This window comes from Pleurodeles waltl, chromosome 8, assembly GCF_031143425.1.
Source record: "Pleurodeles waltl isolate 20211129_DDA chromosome 8, aPleWal1.hap1.20221129, whole genome shotgun sequence".
Taxonomy (NCBI): Eukaryota; Metazoa; Chordata; class Amphibia; order Caudata; family Salamandridae; genus Pleurodeles; species Pleurodeles waltl.
In genome coordinates this window covers 1,266,131,762-1,266,158,611 of record NC_090447.1, presented here as the reverse complement: position 1 = coordinate 1,266,158,611, position 26,850 = coordinate 1,266,131,762, and the positions used below count along the sequence as shown (strand labels likewise).

Genomic DNA, 26,850 nt, shown 5'->3' with positions numbered 1-26,850 from the left:
CTAGGTCTGCTATGCAGGATCGCCCACATGGTGTAGTTTGACATTGTCGATTGAGACAAAGCGATTCTCTTTCGAACCGGGCAACAGTGGCAGAATGACAGGACTGGACTGGTGCACAATAAGAAGGACCAAACTCCTTTTCACAGCAGTCTTTTCACGTACTAGATCCCCCACCTTGGGAATCCAGCTTGTAGATGTTACTGGTACATCCCTCATTCCAGAGGAGGCAGCACTGCAGATGCTTTGACATCATGGAATTGTTGTAACTCCTGCAAGACAGTGACACATTCACTTATGACAAAAGATGTATCTGCTGCCCCCATGCCAGGACCATCAAGATCTGGAACATACATTTGAGTTCCAAACAGGCACTCGTGTGAAGTACGCCGTCCCAGGGACCACCTAGGCAGATTATTAAGTGCTATCTGAACTCCATACATATGTGTAAGCCAACTACGACCTGTGCCTAATACTCTAGCTGTTAAGGATTGCTTTAGATCGTGGTTTCGTTGCTCAACAACACTATTTCCTTCAGGATGAAATGGAGACGAGTACTGCAGTTGGACCCCTAACAAAGCCATTGTATCCCTGTAAGCCCTTGAGGCAAAAGCAGCACCCCGGTCCGAATGGAAAGCCACAACAGCATATGTATCGACAAAGACTTGCAAAGCTTTAATAACAGTTCGAGCATCAGCCGAGTGTTGTGATCAGACCCATGGAAATCTGGGGCATGAGTCTACAACCACTAAAATGTATTTGTATGCACTGTCTGGTGTCAGGCGACCACAATGGTCAAAGTACACACATTGTAAAGGTCTGTTGGAAATCAAGAGGGGTGTCTGTGGTGGACGCTTAACACTGGAGCCTTTTATTTGTTGGCATGTGTCACAACAAAGGACATACTGCTTGGCCTGTTTGTAAAGACCTGGCCACCAATAGTGTGATTGTAATATTGAAATTGTAGCGGCCACACCAGCATGCGCAGATGCGACTCCCTCATGCGCTTCTTTTACTATCTCTGATCTCAGGTCTTTGTTGGGAATTACTCGGACCCCCACGCCTGGAGTTTTTACTTCAAACATGTCTCCCATCTGGCAGGAATATTTAGTGGGATAGGCTTTGGGCATAGGTGTGACCTCAGCAGTTGCTAATATAGCTGCTAATGTTTCATCATTCACTCTTGTTCTAGAGCGTGTTACTGCCTCCACTGAAGTCATTGCGACTGCCGACTTTGCTGCTTCATCAGCCAAAGGGTTGCCTTCAACGTGTATTCCCACACTTTGGTGTCTTAGTGTATGTACAACATGGACATTGGGTAATTTCTCCTTAAGATCTGCTTCCTCCCCCCACAGAAGTCTGTTTTATGGTATTACCTTTTGAATCTCTGAACCCATTTTGTCACCAGTAATGCAGGTAATCAGTGAAAGACTGGACACAGTACTACGAATAACAGACAGTCAATGTCATCTGCTCTGGATCCATATGTCCACTCACGACTGCGCAAGCAGCCGAGTTTTGGTGTTTGGTACCTATAGCAGGTTGTGCTGAACCATTGGTGTACAGTATTGTTTTGTATTGTTCAATAGGTAATGTATTTGCTGGAACTGGATATTCAAGTTCGTACTGTAGGAATTCTTTGGTCTGTAATTTAGAATCAAACACATAATCAACATCAGTGGCAGTCACAGACGTTGCCCATTGAATCCAACGTGGATGAAATGCTTTAGCGTTCAGGACGCTTGCTTTGGTTACAGCCTCAAGGGCTGGGACTGGGGATACGACAATAATGCGTTTCCCTTGGGCCAGAGGCCTCTCTTTAAGGACCGCCTTCTGAACAGCAGTGAGAATTTTCTCAGTGGGAGCAAAGCATTGTTCGGCTGTAGAATCTAGCTGTGATTTATATGCAATTGGGACGGTCTCACCCTCATTGAAAGTCGCATAGATGAAACCAATGGCACCAGCAATTACTATGATGACCAAATGTTATTTGTTGTCCCTTGTGTGTAGGTGTTAAGCTTCAAAAAAATATTTTTGTAATGCTTTGAGAATGAGTGCGTGTTCGACTGTCCAGAATTTGCTGGTAAAGTCAGGACGTATTAGGTCATATAATGGATGAATGTGTTGTGGATAGTCTGTAATGCAAGTTCTGCCACAATTCAGGAAGCCCAACACTGATTAGAGCTTTTTTATTGTTTGGTGGTTGTAGTTGAGCGCATTTTTCTGGAAAATTGGGGTGCTAGGCTCTTGCCTTCATCCGACAATTCGTATCCCAGAAACAGGACACTGAAAAAGGCTATTAGCCTATTTTGGCAAAACCTACAACAACATGGGCTACCCATCTTAAATGTTGTATGAGGTCATCATCTGTGAGGTAAATATCATCCACATAGGACAACGCCTCGGGTCTATGTTGTGTAATATTGATTTCACACAAGCTGAGAACAGTCCAGGACTGTTCTTATCCATTATTTCCAGTTGCTAAACGTGACCACTCATGTCGAATAGTCTTAGACTACAGGCATTTAAACAGTCACACAAAAATATATGCATATCCAAAATTCATAGCACAGCACTACTGAACTACACTGTGCGAAGAAAATACAAAACAACACTGGATATATCCAACGGGTTCTTCTGCCAAAACATAGCACCTGAAAGTAAGGACTTAACAAGTTTCAGCGCTTTAGGCTCTCAGAATAAAATGTAACTGCATTAAAGTGCTCAGCTGCGGGCCTAGTTAGCTAAAACAACGTGTTTAAAATGTGGCTCAAATAGTTACACAACAAGGCGGGTACGAAATACTTCATGTAAAGAAAGAGAGAATTTCTCTAATTAGATTCAGACAGCCCCAAGACCAGTTCCATTAACTTAAAAACCTTCTCATGAATGCATGGTATCATGCCGTCTGGAAGGGTAGGTTAAAATGAGGTGCTCTTGGTCAAATTATTTTTATAGTCATGAGGGTTAGTGTTACCTGATGTGATCATTGTGATTTTGCAAACTCATTAATGATGGGCTTGTAATCATGGATAGCGAGGCAATCTAACCAGTATTTGGCAGGAAGACTCATAGGGGGGCTAACAGGAGTAAATGCCATTTGTCTTGGGGGTTTAATTTAAGATGATGATGTGTCATCCATGAGTTCATAAGACTGTCAGAGACAGATGAGTATCATGAGCATATTGGTGGTGAGAGATGACTGAGTGTCAAAGCTAGTCACCAAAAGGTTCTAGAAAATAATAAGCAGCATGGGGACAAAGATGAATCCTTGGTATGAGTTGTTAAAGAGTGGATGAGAGAAAGAGTCTGCAGTCTTCTCTTCCTGTGCTTAGTTGGTCATATAGGAGGTGTACCAGCTGAGAACTCTACCTCTAAAACACATAGGGCCTGATTACGACCTTGGCGGATGGGATACTCCGTCTCAAACATTACGGATACCCCACCCGCCGTTTTACAAGTTCCATAGGATAAAATGGAACTTGTAATACGGCTGATGGGATATCCGTCAAGTTTGTGACTGAGTATCCCATCTGCCAAGGTCATAATCAGGCCCATAGAGTTTTTGAACATATCAAAAAGCACTGTGTGATGAACAGCAGCAAAAGCAGGAGACAACTCAAAGAAGATTACCAGACCGGGCCTGACCTATGTACATTCAAAGCATCTTCCACAGTAATGTATCCTGGTCTGAAAACTCATAAAATTTGTTGTCCGTGATGAAATGTTTGAGTTCAGTTTCTATGCAGCTTCATAGCCTTTGCTGGGAAGGAATGAGCTGAGATCGTATAAAGTTATTTACACCATGCAGGTAAGCATAGGCGTTCTTTAAATGTGCAACATTTGGGCATTATTAAGGCAGGTACCCTGTTCTAATGAAGATTCCACTAGACTTGTTCAGTAGAGGGCAATGTGGTGTTTTGTAGTTATCCTGATAGCTGCTGGTATAGGGGCAGTGAATATTTAAATCTAGAAGTGGTTTCAGTGACGTCTGACTGAGCAACCTCATCAGAGGCAAACCAGTTCTATGATGATTTCCTGATTAAGAATAAGAGAGGATTACTTTGGGTGGAAGGTATGGGTCAAATTCAATGTGATTCTCTCTTTCCTTCATATAATACTTAATTCCTTTCATCTAGATTCAGGGTCTAGAATGATGAGGGAAAGGTAACTTGACAATGTCAAACAGGTTATGTGCTCCTAGCAGAATCATTTTGGGCTTTGGCATGGAAAGCCTTTGCCTCAAAAATGTGTTGTATATATGTTGTTCTGCAGAAATGTAGTTTTTACAGTTATTGTGCTACAGGACATTGGCTTTATAGCCTCTCTTTGCTCTATGTGCTCTCTTTTCCTTATTAAGTTCAGCGGCAAACCATTTTCCAGATTTCTTATGATCTCACCATTATTTTGTTTATAAGAGAAAGGCTGTTATGGGTATTTGCCATAATTTCATTAGAGTGACCTTTAATGATGTTAATTCATGTAACAAGGCAAGAATATGAAAATAATTGGACAAGTTAACCAGTATTTGTGCCCTCCCTAGAGGTCCATTGTAAAGCCCTTGTCATGAACAGGTTTTTTAGCATGGGATTACTGTCAAGCAGGAAGGATGAAAATTGGATAGGGCATTATCACTTGCATTACCCCAGTGGAAGTTAAAATCAGTCAGTAATTTTAGTAGAGAGAATCACCTGGGTGGTGAAATGTTTTCCTGGTTGCTTCACAAGGATGGAACCTTTACCTGGAGGAAGTTAAATCAGTCTGGTGCAGTGGGACGGGTCACAGTTGACTTCAACAAACTGACACTGAAAGGTGGAAAAGGAGTAATTTTCAATGTGCTTCGATACTGTACGCTTTGAATTACAATCTGTATTATTGCAAATCTGCACAGTCCCACAATTGAGGTCTGTATGTCACTTGGCATATGGTATGCAAACATTAGTCACACAAGCACATTTATAGAAAAGTGTTGGACTGGTCAGAGAGACCGCCATGGTATGTCAGCCCTGCACTCCTAAACATTGACAACTTACTACTTAAAAAGTGAAATCCCTTTTCAAAAAACTATAGGTGGTGTTTACTAATCATTTCTCTGTTGTAGGCTTTAAGTGAATGACAATCTTTGGAGAACTTCCAGGAACAAAGCACATACACTGGTCATTGCACAAATGATAACAATCTTTGTTCAATAGAAAGCATGCCCCTGGATGTAAACAGAATTAGAAAAGATCAAACAGCAAAATGCTAAGCTTCAATGCAACTGACAGAAAACAAACGGCTCTGAAGACAAGATATGCCTCCTCAGACACAAAAGAATGTATGTCCGCAATCAAAAAGCAAAAAAAAAGCTATACGATTCAAACCAAATCCACAATGCAAAGTGTGCTAATAAAGAATTCTAAAAAATACTCACCAAATTGCATGTCAAAATGCGTAGAAGTTACCAATCCAATTTCTCAAGATTTATGTGACAAACTAGTTAACCATTAAACATCTAAAGCAAATATGTTGGACACCTACTTAAACAACAAAAAAACAATAACCTGACCCTTTTCTGACACTATCCTCCAACCAGAGGCAATTACAGCAACTACACTCCTTCAAAGAACTATCCCCATTTGAATTTCTGCATATTATCAAAGCAAGCAAGCCAGCGACCCTAGTGTACCTAAAATATTTAAAAACATCTACTTGGGATGGCTGATGAAGTTGATAGAAGGAACACTGGTCAACAATTCCTTAACAACAACAGTTTTCCTAGAAGATCTAAAAAAAAGTTAAACATATGCCCCCTTTTAGAAAACATAGCCTGGACAATCAAGACCCGGACAACTACAGACCTATAGCACGTGGACCTTTCCTGGGCAAGCTTATAGCAAGAGCATCTTTTGCTCAGATATCACAATTCATTAAAGACCAATCCAAAGTCTCTGACTTCCAAACTGGTTGATATTCACGGAGAGGCACTGAATCTGCACTAAACTCTGCCTGAGATGACACTAAAAACACAGTGGACCAGACCAGAGAAGTTGCCCTTCTTCTCTTGGAGCTTTTAGGGGCCTTTGACACAGTGGATCATTACATACTCATCCAAAGACTTGAGGAAGCCATAATAGAGGGCGTAACTCTCATTTGAATCTCATCCCAAGTACACAAACAAAAAAAATACCCCCCCCATTCTCTTCTAAATCATAAACCATTAAAGCAGGAGTTTCTCAAGGCTCAGTCATCTTACCCATGCATTTCAATATCTTTATAAAATCACTACCAGATCCGATCAATGAGCTTGACATCACCAGTTATAACTATGTAGGTGACATGCAGATACTTCTGAAATTGGAGAGCCCAAAAGATATTAAACTCTTTGATTGCCCCAGGGCCAGAGATCAAGGGATGGCATGGAGCCACCTCTAATTGAGTGTCTCTAAAACTGAGATACTAACCTGTGACAACTGGAAAACCTATGATCCTGGCTGCACCTGACCTGACAGTCTAGAACACCTCCAAACATATCTAAGGGGGTACAAAAGCCTTGGAATAACCATGGGGACCAAACTGTCAATGACTCCAAAAGTGGATAAAGTAGCCAAAGCAAGCTTTCTCACAAAAAAAACACTGCAACACATCTTCCTCCATGTAGAATTCCCACACAAGTTTCAGGCTACCTTGTTTCTCCTGTCCTAGCAAAACTGGATTATGCTAATGGACTGTATCACAGCTCAACTTTGTCAAATATAAGAAGACTACAAAGAATTCAGAATGCTTTTGCTAGATTTCTGCTACATGTAAAGCCACAAGAACACATCTCTGCTGTTTGAGGGCACTACACTGGTTACCATTTGCCAGACGATTCTCTTTGAAGCTGCTTTGTTTAACACACAAAGCAATGCATGGCAAAGGACCACTCTTCATCAGGAAGAAAATCAACATGTACAACAAAGAAATCTATGCTCAAGAATGGCTCCCTGCCTCATAATTACTACATATAAGAAAAAAACATGGATGGAACATCCTTCTCTCTTCAAGCAGTCAAACTAGTAGTGGTAATAAGATATGTTTATTACCGATCTTGTATCTTAAACAATAAATAATAGTTAAAATCCATCATGTAATTGCATACAATATAGAACAAATCATTTGTAGAACACAATAAAATATATGGACACAGAATATATAGATTAAACAAATGAGTAAGCTATGAGTGAAACAGTACATTGTCATTTATAGACAATGAAAACCTGGCTAAAGCACAGGCTCTATCAAGAAATTCCATTCTAAATAAAACAAATGAAGTGCCACCAACCTTGACCTAATATTATATATTTTTTAAATTGAATCAAAAATGTTCAGTCGTAGCATTAAAATATATCAACAGTGTAAAATTATGTGGACCTATGTCCAGTGTCTTTGAAATCCACATCAGCACAAGCCCTCTTTATTCTTAAAAGAGCACAACCCACCTGGGTGTGCATGCAGAGGGCGTAGTCCCACTTTGAATTTAAAGAGGGTGTGGCACATTTTGGGATTCATGAGATTATTAAGATTAGAAAAGTTAGCATTCATTACCCAAGTCTCACAAGGTTCTCCTTCTGAGGGCTTAGCCTTTAAATACTGTAGATCTCTTTGTCTTGATTCTAACTTCCCCATTATTGGTGATACTTTCTTAGACAGAGTTAGAGGAGATGCCACTTTATAGTTTTTTATATTCAATGCATCTGCTAAAGCCTTCAGTTATTTCATTGTTATATGACCCCACTTAAGGTTGATTAAAAGGATCTCTTCCTGATGGAGGGAGGCTAATTTAGGTTGCTTAGATATTAATAATTTGCTCCAAAATCTTAGGGTTCATTTAGCTGAGGTTATTGGCCATGATTGGAGCTCTACCTCTACCTTAATGGCCGATACCATTGTACATTTTGGAAGGGATAGTATGTTTTTTAAACAACATCCCTCAACCTTGTCCCAATCTAAAATGTTAACTAATCCCAATACTTTACCCCATAGCAGCCAAACTATGGAACTCCTTGCCCACAAATAACCATCTCTACTTCAGACATTTACTCTTTTCAATCTTTATTTGTGCCCCCTGGCAGGCATCATCAAGCGTCAGGGGTTTGACATCATATCGTAGGCCGATGATATGCAGCTGATTGTCACCTTAACACAGAATTCGGCTAGTGCAGCGGTCTCTCTGATAGCTTGTTTGTCACAGGTAGCCCAATGGATGCAACTCAATTGCCTAAAATTAAACGACCAAGGTCTTTATTTTGGGCAAGCAACTGTCAATCTGGTCTCCTGATTTGTGACAATTTACCTTAGGTACCCTTCCATCACCAAAGCCTAGGGTCAAGAACCCCAGGTATTTGGTTTGATGAAACCCTCATGTTTGAGAATCTAATCACAGTCCTGGCAGGCAAATGCTTTGTGACTTTAAAATCCCTGTAGAATATATTTTGCCTTCTGCCGGAGTCTGACAAAAAAATGGTGATTCAGGCACTTATCTCCCGGTTACATTACTTGATATACTCTATTTGGGAGTCTTAGTGTCTGCTTATGAGACTGCAGCGCATGCAGAATTCCGCAGCCAAGTGTTATTAATTAAATCTCTCTAAGCAGGCATTTATAAGCACAGCTCTAAGTAAATTGCACTGGCTCCCGATCAAGCAATGCATTTCTTTCAGTGCTCTCTGCTATTGCTACAGTGCTTTTAGGAAGACAGGGGCCAGTTACTTGCACCCACTTATAAAGCATTACTCCCCCAAGAGTTGTCTCAGGTCTTCTGAGACTTTGTTGGCCGAAGTACCCAGAGTAACGAAAGTCTGTTTTGGGGTTAGCTCCTTCAGTTTTTGGGCATCCAAGTTATGGAAGTCTCTTCCTCTCTCTCTAATGCAATCGAAGACAGAGGCTATGTTCCGGAAACAACAAAAAACCTGGCTTTTTAGATAGGCTATTGTGCTACCTGGTTCTTTCGCTAACCATTCCTCTGGTTTTTTGACTATGCAGTGATGGGATACTTAGTTGAAGTAACTATTGTGCCTTAGCCAAGATCTGGCTTTTCCCCACATGATGACTATACTCACAACTTATGAATGAACCTCAACAGTACACTCTACAGTAAACTATATTTCTCACGGTATGGAAAAGAGCTATTTTTATTCAAATACACATCATTGTTGTTAGACCTGGCATCCTTGGTGTCCTCTTCCCTTTCTTTTTCTGCCTCTGCTTCACATGTTCTGATTGTGTCCTGGACTCTGTTTTTGGTGCTCTGGGAACTTTACCACTGCTGACCAGTGCTAAAGTGCAAGTGCTCCTGTGTAAATTTTATGTGTAATTGGCTTATCCCTGACTGGCATATTTGATTTACCAGTAAGTCCCTAGTAAAGTGCACTAGAGCTGCCTAGGGCCTGTAAATCAAATGCTACTAGTTGGCCTGCAGCACTGGTTGTGGCACCCACATGAGTAGCCATGCATGAATGGCTCAGACCTGCCACTGCAGTGTCTGTGCGTGCAGTTTTAAACTGCCAATTCGACCTGGCAAGTGAACCCACTTGCCAGGCCTAACCCTTCACTTTTTCTACATGTAAGACACCTCTAAGGTAGGCCCTAGGTAGCCACATGGGAAGGGTGTAGTATATTTTAAAGGTGGGACATGTACTGATGTGTTTTACATGTCTTAACAGTGAAATACTGCTAAACTCAGCTTTCACTGTTCAAAGGCCTATCTCTCTCATAGGTTAACATGGGGGGCTGCCTTTAAATAACTTAAGTGGAGATTCCCTTTGGGAGCATATAGAAATAAGGAGTTTGGTGTCTCTGAACTCACAATTTAAAAATACATCTTTTGGTAAAGTTGGTTTTTGAATTGTCAGTTTGAAAATGCCACTTTTACAAAGTGGACATTTTCGTGCTTAAACCATTCGGTGACTCTGCCTGTTTGTGGAATCCCTGTCTGGGTCAGACTGACAGTTGGGCTGTTTGTGAGTCTCCTCTAAACAGTGAGACAAAGGGAGCTGGGGAGTAGCCTATATATCCTGCTGGGCCTTCTGAGCTAGAGTGGAGGGAGGAGTGGTCACTTACACATGAATGGGCTGCGCCTGCCCTCTCACAATGCAATCTCCAACCTCTGGTGCGAGTCTGGAGCCTACCTTGGGCAAGGCAGGATCTTGTGAATAACAGAGACTTTTCTTTAAAGTTTGCCAACTTCAAAGGTAGAAAGGGCCAAAACCCCTGAAAATCAGATTTCTTCAAGAGGAACCTCCGACAAGGAGAAGAACTGAGGAGAAGTGCTGCCCCTGCCTGTGACTGTGCTTTTTTTGGGCTATCCTGCAGTTGCTGCTTCTGCCTGTGAAAGGGAACAAAGACTGGACTTTGTTGTGCATTCATGCTTGAGAAGTCTCTACAAGGGCTTGAACTGAGCTTGCCTAATGTTGTTGAATTCTCAGGGCCATCAAAGACTTCTCCCTGCCAGCACCTGGACTCTCTGGTGAGACTCCTGCCCTGCCAAGTGGTGCCCCATCCAGTCCTTGGGCCCTTGAAAGGTGAAGCGGGTGGAAAAAGACTAAAATCCACGCAAATGCCGCTGTGCAGGGACATTTTCGACACACCATCTGCAACTCGGCTGATAAACAACGCATGCCGGCTTTGCGCCTAATATCAACACTACATTGGCATCGCGGCTGGGAGATTGATGCATTGCGGCTGGAGAAATGACACACAACGCCCGCTAGCGGCTGCTGATACTGACGCAAACCCCATGCAGCGCGGTTTTCTGACACTGTGCAACCGGATTTCAAACGCAACATCGCTGAGCATGAAAATTCAATGCAAGGCCTGCCCGGACCCGAGGTGCCTGTCTGAAAATTGACGCATCACTCTCTTGCGAGGGAGAAAAAGGACGCATCGCCAACCCAACCAGAGAAGAAATGACACACTGCCTCACTTGTGAGTAAGGAATTGACGCATCGCTGACTTTTCCAACGCACGCTCGCACGTGCAGCTTTATTTTTGATGCAAACCAGGTACTTTTGTGTAAAAACAGCGTTCTCACTGTTTTCTATAGATTAAGACTAGTACTCGTTTAAAATTCATATCTTGACTTGTGTATGCTGGATTTTTGTCATTTTGGTCTTGTTTGATTTAGATAAATATTACCTATTTTTCTAAACTAGTGTGGTGTCCATTTTGTAGTGCCTTCACTATATTACTGTGTGTTTTGGTACAAATACTTTACACATTGCTTCTGGGGTAAGCCTTCCTGCTCGTGCCAAGCTGCCAAGGGGGTGAGCAGGGGTTAACCAGGTGTGATTCTCCTTTACCCTGACTAGAGTGAGGGTCCCTGCTTGGACAGAGTGCAAACTGACTGCCAACCAGAGACCCCATTTCTAACAATTGTACTTTGAAGTACACCTCCTGTTAAAAGCAAGATACATTTATAGGGATAAGTTTGCTCTAAGAGAAGTGGTGTGCCGATTGTAAATGGGATGGAATATATTTTCAGAGTGGAGGAGTTGTTGAGGGACTACAGAGCAGCAGCTGAGTGATAAAAGAGGAACCTTTTCAGTGGGAGTGGGCAGCAGTCAGTGCAAAAACTTTGCAACTTCATAAGTTGCAAACATTCTGTACTTCGCGCATCTGTGGCAGTAAAGTGTAACTTTGTACATCAGAATAATCTGTTTGGCAAATTGTACCCCAGCAATATGATGCATTTATACTACAATGTAATATAGCACAAACAATGGGGTGGCAGTGGTATTTGGGAAACAATTTACTGAGGAGTGTATTGTGAGAATGAGGCCACGCTGGTGTTAGGAAGGCCATATTGATTTAGCATCAGCACTTCTAGAAGAATTAATGTTACTTGTTCATGTATCTGCTACAGAAAATTGATCTGCCACATGATGAGCAGCACAGTGAGAGACATGGTGATTAATGAATCAATATCTGCACTTAGTCTGAAATGACCCAAAATATTATTTGAGCCTGTCTTTTAGAAGTCTTTTTTAAATGGAGCTTAATGGGGCACAGAGAAAGAACAGGCAGTTCCCACTTTAGCTGACCTAAATTGCGGAGTTTTCTAATTTTCAGAATTTCAAAAGCAGCACATTTGGGGAGTCTCTGTGTTTGAATTAAGAGATTCTCTTCAAAGAGTCTGAAGCTAGTAATGTGTCTAAAGTCTATCAAGTCCTCATTTCCATCTAGTGCCTAAACATGTTAGTGCTTGCATAACTTTTTTCTCAAGAAAATGTTTCCAATACATCGTAGATTCTTGTCTGCGATGTTGCACGTTTCACTCATTCAAACCGACATGCAAATTCACCTGCGAGCCTTGCATACAAGGTGTTTGATGTTTTTATGCTGACCAATAAATGTGTTATGTTATGTTGAGGAATATGTTCATATATTTTTAAAAACAGCATTTAAAAGTCCTCTGGACCAAAAAAGCTGTAGAAAGTGAATGTGACTTATGTGGAATCAATTGACAGCTATATCTAAGCTATACAAAAAAAGACATGATAAAAGCTAATATGTTTGTCTAGTGATTGAGAGACACTAGAGATTAATCATCAAATACATAAAATAATTGTTCTCTAATATTGAAAACAAACATTGGCAGAGCCACTGGGTTTCTTGTTTTAAAGACTGTGCTGTTAGCTCTATCAATGCTTTTTGGCACTGGCATCCAAACACATACACCAAGACACATGTGCATGCGTGGAAGAAGACTATCGAGGGTCCCTGGTATGATGAGTAGCCCATCCAGGGAATAATACTTAAATATAAGCAAAAGTAAATGAGCTACCAATAATATTCACTTTTAACCAACATTTGGAAAAAAACAATTAAACTCTAACAAAATTTATAGACAAAAAATATTTATTACAAATGTATGTCAAACAAAAACACATCTCAATATAAGGATATACAGTTATATAGACAAAAGCTGGGAAAACACAAAAAATGTTTCTATACATATTTACACCTATATACATATAAATAGACAAAAACGAACTGACACATCAGACAAGACAATAAAACTAATCCAACCATAACAAGAACAAAAACATATACAAAACAATCTTTTTTTTAAAGTATAAAGTAATAGAATACAAACAAGAAATGTACACTTATTTTTTTCGTGAAAATGAAATGATATTCACATAAGTACCATATTATTATTCAATTTCTGATTGTGTCTCCATCTTACTTAGGAAAAAGAAAAGACATTATATCTCAACTTCATTAATTCAGCGTTCATATAAACAACAAGCAGTAGTAGGAACAAAGCCTATGCGCGTTTCGGCGGTAACCACCAAATTCAAAACACCGCCTTCATCAGGGCCATTTCTTTCCCATCATTACTGCATAATATCGCAAATTAAGTGGGTTCTCTTCTTTCCCATTACCATAAAACCTGATAAACAAAAAATAAATAGAACATGATACATTTTAATCCAATTTCTTGAGACTGAACTAACCACCAGTGATTATTACCAACCAAATAACTGAATATCGTGAGAACACAAAATACCAATTACCAAAACCAAAAAGGATATAAAAAAATATATCCTTAGTTTGAAATGTAAAAAGAAGTCTAATAATATGAGCATGCCACATTTGTCTTTATTAATAGGCTGGTGAAGATCATTGTGTCCTGATAGGACTAGGACCACCAACTTGGTGCTGTGACCAGGATACAAGTCTGCTCGTTGACTACTCATTACACCATTAGAATCCTGAAGATAACACAATGCTACTTTTTCCAGATGTATGACACTGTAAAGCAGAAGTGAGATGGGTCGAAGGCTCTTCATGTAATTGACTCCCAGACAAAGGTTGCACTACGGCTACTTTCCAGAGATTTTGAAATATGCCATGGTTTGACCAACTGTTAAGTTGGCTAGGAGGATGTAAATAAATACTAAAGAAGCTAAAAGAAGTGTCTTTAGTTGCCCTGCTGGAAGTGGATCATTTGGCAAACTTAAAAGGTTAATATTATTATGGTTTGCAAGAGTTCTTTTTTGTGTAATTTATATAGAGAAATTTAGAGTGCCCCATCTGCAAATTCAATTTAAAAGGTGAAGCAGGCATAATTCTGTGATCATTAATTATGGTTTTCTGGATCGTATACAATTTCTCTGAGAAAAAAGTGCAATGTTGACACAAACAACTTCTGATTAGAGTATTTTGAATTTTATGGCAGCAGGGTTTTGAGGTTCAAATATGATCTTTAGAAAGAATGATGACAATACAAATCCTTTCATAGAAGGACATTTATTCCACTTTCATTTTTGCCTTTTTTGAGAGCCTATTAGATTGGTGTGCTTCTTTATCTCAGATGCAGTAGACTCTTCTGCATTTACTTTTGGCTCTCCAGACTTCTTATTTAAGGTTTTTTGGCCCACCCGAAAACAAAAGATTATTTCTGCTTTGAATGTTTGTAGATTTGTGCATACAAATTAGTATTCTTTCATCAATGGCAGCAAGAAATGAACAGTTGAAACAAAGAAACAGAATGTTTGGCTTTGAATCTGTGGACGTGGCCCTTGGGTTGATAGATGTATTAATTCTCTGTCAATTAATACTGGGATGAAGAGATTCTAGTTGGGCCTACTATTCTTCACTAAGAGTTTAAATCACCCAGTGGGGTTTAGTAATTTTGTGTAAAATGCAATTCCATGAAGTCAGACTAGATGAGATGGATTGTTTTATGTTAGTTATAGCTGACAGATCTTCACTTAGGAATGCGGGTGCTACCTAAAGCATCAGGGATATAATCTCTTGGTCTGTGGTGTCAATGGCAGGACTGAGGGGGAATGAGAGTCCTGGCCTGGTAAAGCACTTTATCCTGCCACTAAATCCAAGACTGCGAGTCTGTTCCTGAAACAGGTAGACTGGTGTCATCATCGTGGTTTGCAAGACCTTAATAGCACCGGGCAGAGGCCAAACAGGACTGTTATTATACAGTGTCAGTTGTAGGGTTGTTCATAAGGGAAGTGATAACGGCATGTATGAGCTATAATGAGACAGCCCTTTCTCAAAGGGATGCATATGTCAGTGTAGTATGGCCTAGCCTATGAGTGCTGCCCCAGGTCCCTCTCTGGCCCCTTCAATCCAGCTCCTGCCATAAGATAACCTGCAGACACTTCCTTAAATGTTCTATAAGGGAGGCATCTTGATCAGTATGGTCCTCCTTCAGTCAGTTGTGCTACTGCTAAAGTGAAAGCTTTGTCAATGTTGACCTTGATTATCTCTATAGCTTGCACTGCTGGTAGTAAACATTGTCTACACCTACCTATTATTCCGGGATGACAACTGAACTTCACATTCAAGATAGGCTCTTTCGTACTATCAATTACATAAATCAACCCCTCACCGGTATTAGCGCATCGGACCTTAATAAGTAAACTTATAAGGGGACGCAAATAGGTTGATGAACCTTTTGACTCGTATTAAGACGTTCCTACCATAGCTCCAGTACATAATCAATAATCAGTACACAATAATCATTAGTAATCAATAATCAATGGAGTCAGTAAATGTCACCCACCATGACTTTTCAGCCATGAATAACCACACCTTTAATAAAAGTTTAGTAAGTTTATTTCCCTTATATTAACAATGCTAAAGTCATGTAGATCAATCTCAGTATCTACTGAAACACATTTATGAACAATACTGATTGTCCAAAGTGGCGGAAAAAACACAATTTAGTCAAAGCTTGAACCATGACACATTCTAGACCACAGTGCAAATCAATAGCAGAATCAGTTGCGACAAAGATATAACACACATGAAACTCAGTAAAGTAATTCATCAATCACTAGTCCCTGTAACTGTTGGTCATTTTTAATGAGTGCCCTTAACTAACGTCAGATTAGCATCAGCATGTTGGGCTTCATGCGAAACAATTTAGAACACAAATTTAGGAAAAACATCTAGCTATGTATCTGTCAAAACAGCGCAGTTGGTAACTAGAAAGAAAAGACATAAAATGCATAAAAGTCACACTTTGTTATATCTACCTATCCACGGTATGGGTCAGCAAACAGAATCAGGCTTCATCCTCATGTCATCAGTCGATCAGCAAAGCATCAGGCTCTCAGTAAGAGAGTATGAGCCAATGACAGAATGAGTCTCGAATCTCTCCTAAAGTCTCTTCTTCTCTCAAAGTCACAGCAATTCTGAATAATTCTCCTCTGTTGCATTGTTATATCAAAGTCACCTACACTAGCCCCATATTTCCTAACGGTCAGTTAATCGTACGTTTATACTCTACCCAACAATATTTGAGCACCAAATCTATAAATTCTAATATTTCATTCTTCACATGAAGTTGATTGGTTCACTTTATGATGTCCTCGTCATCTGGCTCATCAGGTAACAATATTGTTGCATCTTCAGCTCCAGTCAGTGTCTTCATTGTTCTCGTCCTGGGAAAGTACATCTCACACGCATTACACAAAAATTGTTACACTAGCAGGAGCATCATCTTCTTGCAGTCGGTTCTCACAAAAAGCTTCTGTTACGCACTTTTAACAAGACAATGTACATTTCACAGTTTAATTCACTCTGTCAGCATTTTTATTAAACGCTAAGAAATACAGCTTCTGCACGAGGACTGGCAAGACGAGCCCAAGGCACTCGCTAAGTAAGGCCTACAATTGAAGCCAGAGCATACTTACTAACCCTTAATATGACACATTACTACATTAGTCTAATATATTTCATTAATTAGTACATTTCGTCAACACTGGTGGCCATTCTTCGAGGTCACATTTCCAAATGCCTGCATTATTTTTGTACATTATTCATTTTCTATACAATTCTTTATTCAAATTGCATAAACACTCATTAATAAATTTCAAATCAGATCACCTGCGCTAGCAATCCCTCCTCTGATGACTAAATGTGTCATCACACTAACTACCACCCACAACTTTTAGAATTTGATTTCTTCATAATTTTGCCTTCTCTTTGAATATTCACTGTAAATTATTTCCCTTTTCTTTTCTTCCCTCCTCTGATTATTCTTAGACCTTTTCAATGTAATCTTTTTGCATAATTTGCATGATCCCTATATCCCAATTAGACAAATCACGACAATTAATACTCTCTGTAATATTTTCAATAGAACCCCGTTCCAAATGTTGCTGAGCCAATTTCCCACTGAAGAAAACCCTTTGCCAACTTTTTCTCCAAAAACCGGGTTGTTTCAATTTCTTTTAATCAGCACTTGCATTAGTCAGGTTAGTAAGTAAATCTCTTTACTATTATCAGTTATAAACGAACAACAATGCCTAGAGTTAATCATTCTACAGACCGCCATCCTTCGCTAAAAGAATGTCTAAAGCAAGCCGATTTTGAAGAGTCATATCTCTATCTGCAGCTAGTTCAGTATTTATCAGGAGTATAGCCCCTGAAAAATGTCATCATGTTATCCACAATAGTTGACAACTTTCGAATCTTAATCAAATTCGGGATGACTCCCACTGAATGAATCACCGCTCCAAATATATCTCCCACTATATCAGAAGAGGACTCCCTCCTCTGTCTCTTATGATGTAATTCAGTCACTTTCAGAAACTTTTTCAAATCTTCCATCTAATAAATCTTTGGTAAAACTATCCCCAAATAACATGTCCCATACCATCCTCTTGGAAGACGGTAATAAGCATTAACTCTACAAATATAATATATCCCTTAAATTGCAGGGTCCTGTCCATTCAACATAAAAGACCATTTACTCTGAAACAAAAACACATGCCCACATTCACTTGTTCCCACAAATAGTGTCAGTGTACATTTTAGGCCTATGTATACAAAGCTTCCCTACGTGTAGTGCATCTAAAGTTCATTTCCCTTGCGTTCTAATTGCACTATAAGCATCATCATTCTTGTAAGTCCTTTTCTCTAAGCCTTTTTCTAATTTCTCCTTTAATGCCTTTCTTCTGTCATCAGTATGATCTAAGAAGCTCTTCGCATAATCTGTCCCAAATGTCGACGTAGGTTCAAAGAATCCTCTAACTAATACTATATCATTATCCTTAGCTATTTTACTCAAATATCTAATTATAGGAACAAGCCAAAACACAACATCATGATTTGAGTAAAAATACTGAATATACTCCTGATTAGAATACCTTGTTAGTAACAGACTACAACTTATCCCATACTTTAAAGGCAAGCTATGATAGGTGACTCCTTCCTCGACTGATGAAGGAATCTGCGTACACACAAAACAATTCTTCGCATCCATCGTTTCAACATACTCACTCAATAAGCGATAGAAAACATTAGAAGAAAGTTCTCCCTGCGCATTAGTATAATCATGCAAATACTTCTCATTTAACTCAAACCTCTATAATGCCGTTAGTGCAGCAGTCGTCTCAAAAGCAGAAATTATGGTTGGCTTCTTTCACTTCAAGAACAAACATACCCACAATCAACACCACAAACAATATCCCACACATAATTGCCAAACCAATACTTATATATTTACAGCGCCTAGCACCTCTACCTTGTTGACTAAAGTCAGCCATGATCTGTAAAGAATCAGAAAGCAGAAGAAATTTAGAAAAACTTGCAGCAAAAATCAAAAATAGACAATTCTTCTTTCAGCAGTTCAGTTTCGCTTCCAGGAACCCTTCTTCCTTGTCAAAATCGGTTAGCAGCTTTGTCAAAATCAGGTTTCAATGTCTTTTCCAGTTACTTTCAACAGTCTCTTTCTCAAAAATGTTCTCTCAGATTGTTTCAACAGTTCAGTTCATTAACCTTCTTCACGTCACCTCACAATATTGACCTGGAACTTCTCTATCAAAACAAAAAGACAAAAACTCTTGCTGCCATTCGTTTGTAGTTGCGTATGCCCATTCAGGACCTGCGTATCTTCGACTTGCTGTTCTCTTTCTTTTCAACTTTCGATCTCCATTCAGCTCTCCTTCACTTAATTCTTCTTTTCTTGTAGTATCTACTTCTTCCTCGATTGTTGGTTCGACAACCACCTCTTTCCTTTTCTCCACTTGCGGTTTAGGCCACTTATCTCCTTTCAGTGAACCTTCTGTCAGTATTCTTTTCAAGATTGAACTCCAACCCTTTTCCTGTTCTGTGGTGTTTTCTCTTGACGGACCAGCAACCGGTTCAGGAGGAGTCAGATCACTTTGACTTTGATCCACCTCAACCCCTTCACCTTCTGGGTCTGGCAATTGCTCTGCTTGTCTCTCAGAATCTCTGCTTCTGGGAAAGCCCTCCTCTGACTAGGCGCTCCTGCTGCTTCAGTTGAGATAGGTTCTCCGATATTCTCCTGGAGGTCTTTACCCACGTCTCTCACAGGAATGACTGAACCGTCCTCAATGAGCTCGAATCCGGTCTCAGTTCCTCTTTGTTCTCCTTCTGGCTCTGAGACTTGTCCCACTGTTTTTGGTACTCTCAACAACACTTCTTCATGATCCAGTGGACACGCCACTTTCTTCGTGTGACTTGCGTGAATCCAGTTCAGGATCCCAGCACACTTTATAGCTGTCATAGTTGTCAGGACCACTTGGTACGGTTTCTTCCAACGAGGTTCCAAACACGTCTTTCTTACGTGCTTTCAGACAACAACCCACTCTCCAGCTCTCAGGTTGTGCCCTGGGTCATGGATCAGTGGCAGTGTGGTAGCCTCCATCTGCTGAGAAAAAGAGCGGACTACATCAGCCAGACCCTTGCAGTGATCCAACACCATATCATCTGTAATGTTGACAAGTGCATTTTCTGGCCCTGCTGGTAACCTCATTGCTCTGCCCATGAGGATCTCATGAGGCGACAGTCCTGTCTTCCTGTCAGTTGTGTTTCTCATTGACATCAATACTAAAGGCAATGCATCGGGCCATTTCAAATTTGTAGCAGCACACATCTTTGCAATTCTTGACTTCAGGGTATCATTCATCTATTCCACTAGACCTGATGCTTCAGGGCAGTAACTATAATGCAATTTCTGCTCAATGTTTAATGCTGCACACAGTAATTTAAATACTTCATTATTGAAGTGACTTCCCCTATCTGATTCTAAAGAGATCGGAAATCCAAAACGCAATATCAGTTCCCTAAGCTGCAGTTTCGCTACTGTGAGGCTATCATTTCTTCTTGTAGGGTTCGCTTCAATCCAGTGTCTAAAGATGCAAACAATCATTCACACATATCTCAAACCTCCACACACAGGCATCTCAATAAAATCCATTAGCATTCTGCTGAATGGACCTCCTGCTCTTCCAATGTGGCTCAAATTAACCACTGTCCCTTTTCCTGTATTCAACTGCTGACAAATGACACAACGATGGCAAACTGCTTCAGCAACTTGTTAAGCTTTGGGTTGAACCAATCAGTTTTAAACAGATGAACCATGGCATCCCTCCCAATATGTGCCTGGCCATGATAGTACCTTTCCGTTTGAGACAACAGACTATTTGGCAAAACCAATTGACCCTCCTCAGAAACCCACAATTCATCTTGCCTTTGGACACATTTCATTTTACTCGATGAACGTTTCTCCTCTTTGTCAACATTATTCTGCAAAGATTTTAATTCTTCCAAAGTGTCAAATACTTTCAATGCGTAGCTCGCACATGTTGTGTCTTCTTCAAGCAACAGTTCCCACTTGTCCTTGAATGATATACAGTTCAATCCGCAAAACCTTGCGACTTGATCTGCATATCCATTTCCCAAAGACACGTATTCCTGTGACTTCAGATGTGCACTGCATTTCAACACTGCAATATTTTCAGGCAATTGTATTGCATATAACAACTCCTTTATTCTCTCGCCATTTCTCACTGGTGAACCAGAAGAGGCCAGGAAACCTCTCTGTGACCACAATTGGCCAAAATCATGAACTATTCCGAATCCATATTGGCTATCCATATAGATAGTAACTCTTAATTGAGCAGAAACATGGCACACTCTAGTAAGGGTGACCAGTTCTGCTACCTGGGCAGAATATACTCCTCGAAGCCAGGAAGCTTCCAAGGCACCTGTAATCGTGCACACAGCATATCCTGCTCTCAATGTCCCTGTATTGTCTCTCGGACAAGAACCGTCAACAAAGATAATTTAGTCATTTTCTTCCAATCGGGTATCTCCAATCTCAGGTCTTGGTTTTGTGCACAACTCAGTTACTTAGAGACAATCATGTTCAACATCTTCCTCTTTCTCAATTTCAACAATTTCACTCGGAAGTAAGGTTGTCGGGTTCAGCACTCTACATCTTTTCAGTGTCACATTTGGTGATCTCCAAAATACTCGTTCCGTACCTAGTCAACCTAGCACCAGTCAAGTATTGGGTTTTCGTCCTTGTCAGTAAAATCTCAGTCCAGTGAAGGACCATTACAGTCAGGGGATATCCCATCACCACACCTTTATACTGTGAAAGACTTTGACCAACTGCGGTAACTGCACGCAAACAACCTGGTAAGGCTGCTGCAACTGGGTCCAAAGTAGCTGAAAAATATTCTACTGGGCGATGAGCACCTCCATGGACCTGTGTCAAGACAGACAATGAACAGGCATCACGCTCATGACAAAACAATGTGAAAGGCTTTGTGTAGTCAGGAATACCCAACGCTGGAGCTCTGCACAAACTCTCTCTCAACTCAGTGAACACTTTCATTTCATCCTGGTCTAGCACTATGGGATCTGTGACTTCTTTATGAGTCAGTTTCTGCAAAGGTCTTGAAATGACTGAAAAATTTGGGATCCATTGGTGACAATAGCCCACCATCCGTAGGAACATCCTGACATCTCTCTAGGTAGTCGGGGGACTTATCTGCAGTATCATTGTAATCCTTTCTCTGGATATTTTCCTCGACCCTTTCTCAATTTGGTGACCCAAATACTTCACTACCTTCTGACAGTACTGCAATTTCAGCTGTGACAATTTATGACCATTCTTTCCGAAATGGTTCAACAGGGCAATCGCATCATACTTAGACTCATCTTGTCTTGGACGCAATCAATAAGTCATCAATAAACTGCAACAAAGTTGATTGGGAAGGTAATTCCAATGGCTCCAAATTCTTTTTCAAAATCTGGTTAAACAATGAAGGTGACTCCATATACCCTTGAGGAAGTCTACACCAGCAATAGACTTGACAGGAATTTGAAACAAAAGAGAAATTGGCTATCCTCATGAAGAGGCACAGAAAAGAATGCTTGTGACAAATCAATGACCTTAAACCATTCTGCATCACATGGAATCTGGAACAGTATCACAGCTGGGCTGGGCTTACGGGACAACATTTGACTACAATCTCACTTATTTTTCTCAAATCCTGAACAGTCCGAACCTTCTGAGAGGTCTTCTTCAAACCCTTTATCGGTGAGTTACATGGGCTGCTCAACACTTTTTTCAGAACTCCCTGTTTCACAAAATCTACAATTACCTGAGCCACTTTCATCAGGACATCTTGTGGCATGTTGTACTGTGGAAGTTGGGGAAAAACTGCATTCGGCTTTAAGGTAGCCTTGACTGGCTCCACCCCTTTAATCAAAGCTACTACTTTTCATGTCAAATCCCACACCTTCTCTTGTACTGTTCCCTGCAAATTGGAATGGAGCTCTTTCACTTTGAACATCGGTAAAAACTGAATCAAAGGGTACTCCTTATTTGTAGTTTCACACTCTGTTTCTGGAGCCTGGTCTTCCTCATCATCGCTATTTGTCTGAATCTCAATTCCATCATTTGAGCAAGTAATCGAACATTTTGTCTTACACAGCAAGTCTCTTCCCAGTAGGGATACCAGACTTGAATTGCATACTACAAATTTATGCAGTCCCTGGAAATTGCCAATCTCAACTTGCACTGGATCTGTAATTGTTTTTTTCAGAAACAGGTTCGCTACTCCCACAACCTGAACTGTTCTACCTGAAAGGGGCAAATTCTGAACCTCTGCACTTATCACTGTAGAGCGTGTAGTTCCTGTGTCCTCCAAAAATGAAATTCTGCAACCCATAACCTTTCCTCTCACATAGGGTCCTCTCTGATCTACTTCTAAAAAAGTTGCAAGCACACATGGCTCCTCACTCGAACTATCACTCGTCCATTCACCATTTATTTCATCCTCACTGTGTAACGGGAATTGGTGCACTGTGTTACTACTTCTGTCTTGTCTCTGACCTGTGATCCTTTGAGAAAGCATCATCTGTTGCTGCTCCTTCGGGGCTTGAGGTATCTGCATTTGCTGTCTAGCTGCCATGGAAACCTGCTGCTGCATTGGCTGCAATTGTGACACTTGTGCACGGGGCATTTACACCTGTTGCATGGGCTGTAATTTTTGCACTTGATTCACATTATTCTGAAAATGTATATTGGGACCCCTTAGTCTCGGTCCTCTGACATTCTGAAATGAATTGATGTCATTACTTTGCTGAACAACACCTTCCTGCACCATCATCAGACACTCCCGCTTCCAATCCCCGATGGCTCCGCAAATGTGACACAGCAATAGCTTCTTCATTCCCTGCACATCATTCTGAACCACTACAGTATTTAAGTCTGGACCACAAGTCATATTGCCTCTACCTCTCATCTGGGGCTGAAACATGACATTTCCCTGCTGTTGGGGTATCTGCTGTACAAAATTTCCTTGCACTCCTGACTGAGCTGCTTTAATCTGCATCACCATCGCCTTCTCTTTCAACTTTTTCTGTTTCAGTTCAATCTCATCACTACAGTATTTCGCATACTGCAACACCTCATCAATCGGCTTTGCTTGCCAGCAAGTCAAATTACTCTTAATCATCTGCCAAATTTCAGGTCTCAATCCTTCCGCAAATCTGAATACAAAATGCAGCATGTCTTTCGGCTCAATTGTTTCTGTACCACTATACTCCTTGAATGCCTTCAACAATCTCTCATAGTACACATGTATTAACTCCTTTGCTTCCTGTCTGTCCTGTCAATCCTCTGCCAATCAATATTTTGGGGCAAAATCCTCAATTTCAGAAACTCAATCATCTTATAGTAATAGTTAATTACCTCAGTAATTGGTGCACCTGTATTCTTATTTCTCTCTGGTTTACCTGTGGCCAGTCTACACTCCTCTTACACTCGACCCACAAGTCAGCTGGAACCACTATCTCTAGTAATGTGTTCAAGTCCTCCTACAAACACTTTGCAAGTTTCACTAACCTATCTGTCTGCTGATACCACTCTACTGGCTTCTCTCTCAATTTTGGATAATCATTTGTAAATGATAGAATGTCACTTCTGCTCCAAGGGACGTGAACAAAATTTCCCCCTGGAATTTCTCTCATTGGTAAAATATTTACTGGATCTTTGTCCTGCTGTACATTCTCAGGCAACTCCAAAGAATCTCTTTTCTTCTTGTCTCTTTTCTTCACCCATCTGCCTTCCCATTTGTCTAATGCTCCCTAGACCTGAGCACTCTGCAATAATTCTTTAATGTGTGCCTTCATTCCGGCTGACCTCATATGTTCCAAATCCTTTGCTTCAAAATCTAATCTTTAGCTCCTCTTCAAATGCTTCATTTTCTCAATTTCTATGCCATGTTTCTCTGCCAAATCTGCCAATGCCTGACGTATCTTGCCTACTTCTCTTGTAATCCTTGGGCACAAGATTCTCAATTCTGCCTCTGTGTAAGACTCCAATCTATTCACCCCCAATGTTCTCTCTACTAATTCACCTGCTTCCATGCTGAATCTGACACAATTCAACTGTGGCTCACCTTTGGAGGCATTCTGTGGGGTATTCAGCTTGTCTAACCATTCAGTTAACTGCTGAGCTGTCAGTCACAAAATAATACCCGCTTGGACCGGGGGCACCTGCTGTGCCACTGCATTCAGACTCTGCGGTGTCAATAATTTCTGACCTGCATTTAGTCCAGTCACAGCGTCTGGGAGTCCAACAAGTGGACTAAGATCTAACAATGATCTTGATACGTCAAAAGTCTGACCCACAGAAGAGACTACCTGAATTTGCTCATTATATCCTCTCCTCATTGAACTCTGAGACATTGCTCCCTGTTCATTCACAGTTGGTTTCTTTTGTGCAAATAATGATACCGCTGGACCAAGAGTAGTCAGCAGCGATATTGCATCTGGGCCTGCTCTGGCACCTCCACTCTGTGGGAGAGTAACTCCCATATTCTGATTAATCACCGGAGTCCAGTCTGACTGTGTCCCTGTTAATTGGCATAAATCTAGGCATTGCCTGCAGCTGCACTTGGGGCAACAAATTCGGAGTCGGCTCAGACTGGACCAGTATTGGTCTCAGAACCACCTGCTCCGTGAGCACCACTAAGTTCGAAGTCATTTCCAAAATAGGTACATCAGGATAAATTCTCTGTATCTGTAGTGGCTGCATCAGTGTCTGCACTACAGGAGTAGTCGGCACATTAGAACTACTTTGCACCACATTCTTGTGTCAGATTAGCATTAACCTGTACCGGACTCACTGTCCCCGTTTCCTGTGGCAGGGCTGTCGGATCAGTGCTAGTAATCGGAACACTCTCGTGTACTGAATATGCTGGTGGTCGGTCTCTCAATATCTGTGTAACAAGATCTTCATCATATGATTCCTCCTCTACTGTTGAAGACCGTCTAGCTTCTTTACAATCAGATGGACTTCTATTAGTCTTCCTAGTCGCTTTCCTTCCTTCCTTCCTTCCTTCTCCTCCTCTTGTGTAATAGCTGGAAACAACTTAACTCCCTGCAAGGTCTCTGATCTTCATCACTTCTGCTCCCAATCCCATTTAGCCTCTGCTAAAGTCTTTTCTACCCTTCTCATTCTTCTCTCGAATTTCAATTGCTGTTGCTGTCTAGCTACCAGCTCCCAAACTGCTAATGCCTCTAACTGTGCTGGTCTCGGAAGGGGCTTCGATTCATATAGCGCCATCCGCAATTGCTCCAAAATCCTCAAATTGAACGTCCCATTTTCAGGAAACGCTAAGTTCCCATTTTTCTCTGTCAACTTCCACCACTGCTTTAACCAAAGGCATGGCCACAACATCTCTTTCTTCCATTACAATGTAAGCAGGTGTATCCTCTGGCGGTGTAGGCTCCCCTACACTCGCAATAATGTACATATCTCCCCTTAGGGCACTTCTCAATGCTTTGAAAAACTTCATCTTTTCTACTTTTGTTTATTCAAATCCAATCAGGAAATTCCTTTTAATCCCAAAATTCCTTTCACCCACGTTCTCAACCAATTGCCTCTCAAGGACGGCTGCCAATCCGTGCGCGACCCTTCTCACTAACCAACCTATCCCAGCACGGCTCCAGTGACGTCACACTCACACTCTGCGGCTCACAAAGTCTTGCGGCTTGTTCTCCTCAACTTCGATTCACACAAAACTAATGCAAAATATTGCGAGCACTAATCAAAAAACAAAAACAAATCCGCTGGTTTAGTACAGGAAAGGTAACACAATTGCTTCAGACACCTTACAAATTTTCAATGATGGCTCTTTTGCGCATGCAGCTATTCCTCTTTCTCGGTCTCCCAGATTCGCAAGCAAAATTCGACATGCTAATTTTACTCTCAACTGATCAATGGGTCTGTCCTGGTGCACATAGGACTCGCCAAATCTCAGTCAAAATTTCCTCTCGCCCACTTTAACTCACACACTGACTTGTTGACCACGCCCGATCAACCTGCTAAACCAGACAGATTACATCCTATACCCAAGTGTCTCATGCACTTTTCAATATACTCTGGGTCCGTACATCAACAACCACGTGGACAATATTTGAGCACAAAGCGCCACCTACTCTCACGCTGCGGAGTATGCACACTCCTACTAAAATTTCATTTGGAGTACGCAAACTCCCTAAAACCCTCACAAAACCTCACAATTCACC

General features: G+C 40.9%; 1 protein-coding gene across 2 annotated transcripts in view; it reads left to right on the top strand.

Annotated features, from left to right (window-relative positions):
- The window catches only part of MTUS2 (microtubule associated scaffold protein 2), a 1,534,604-nt gene that overhangs the window by 516,339 nt on the left and 991,415 nt on the right, over positions 1–26,850 (top strand). The gene's annotated exons all lie outside the window — the stretch shown is intronic.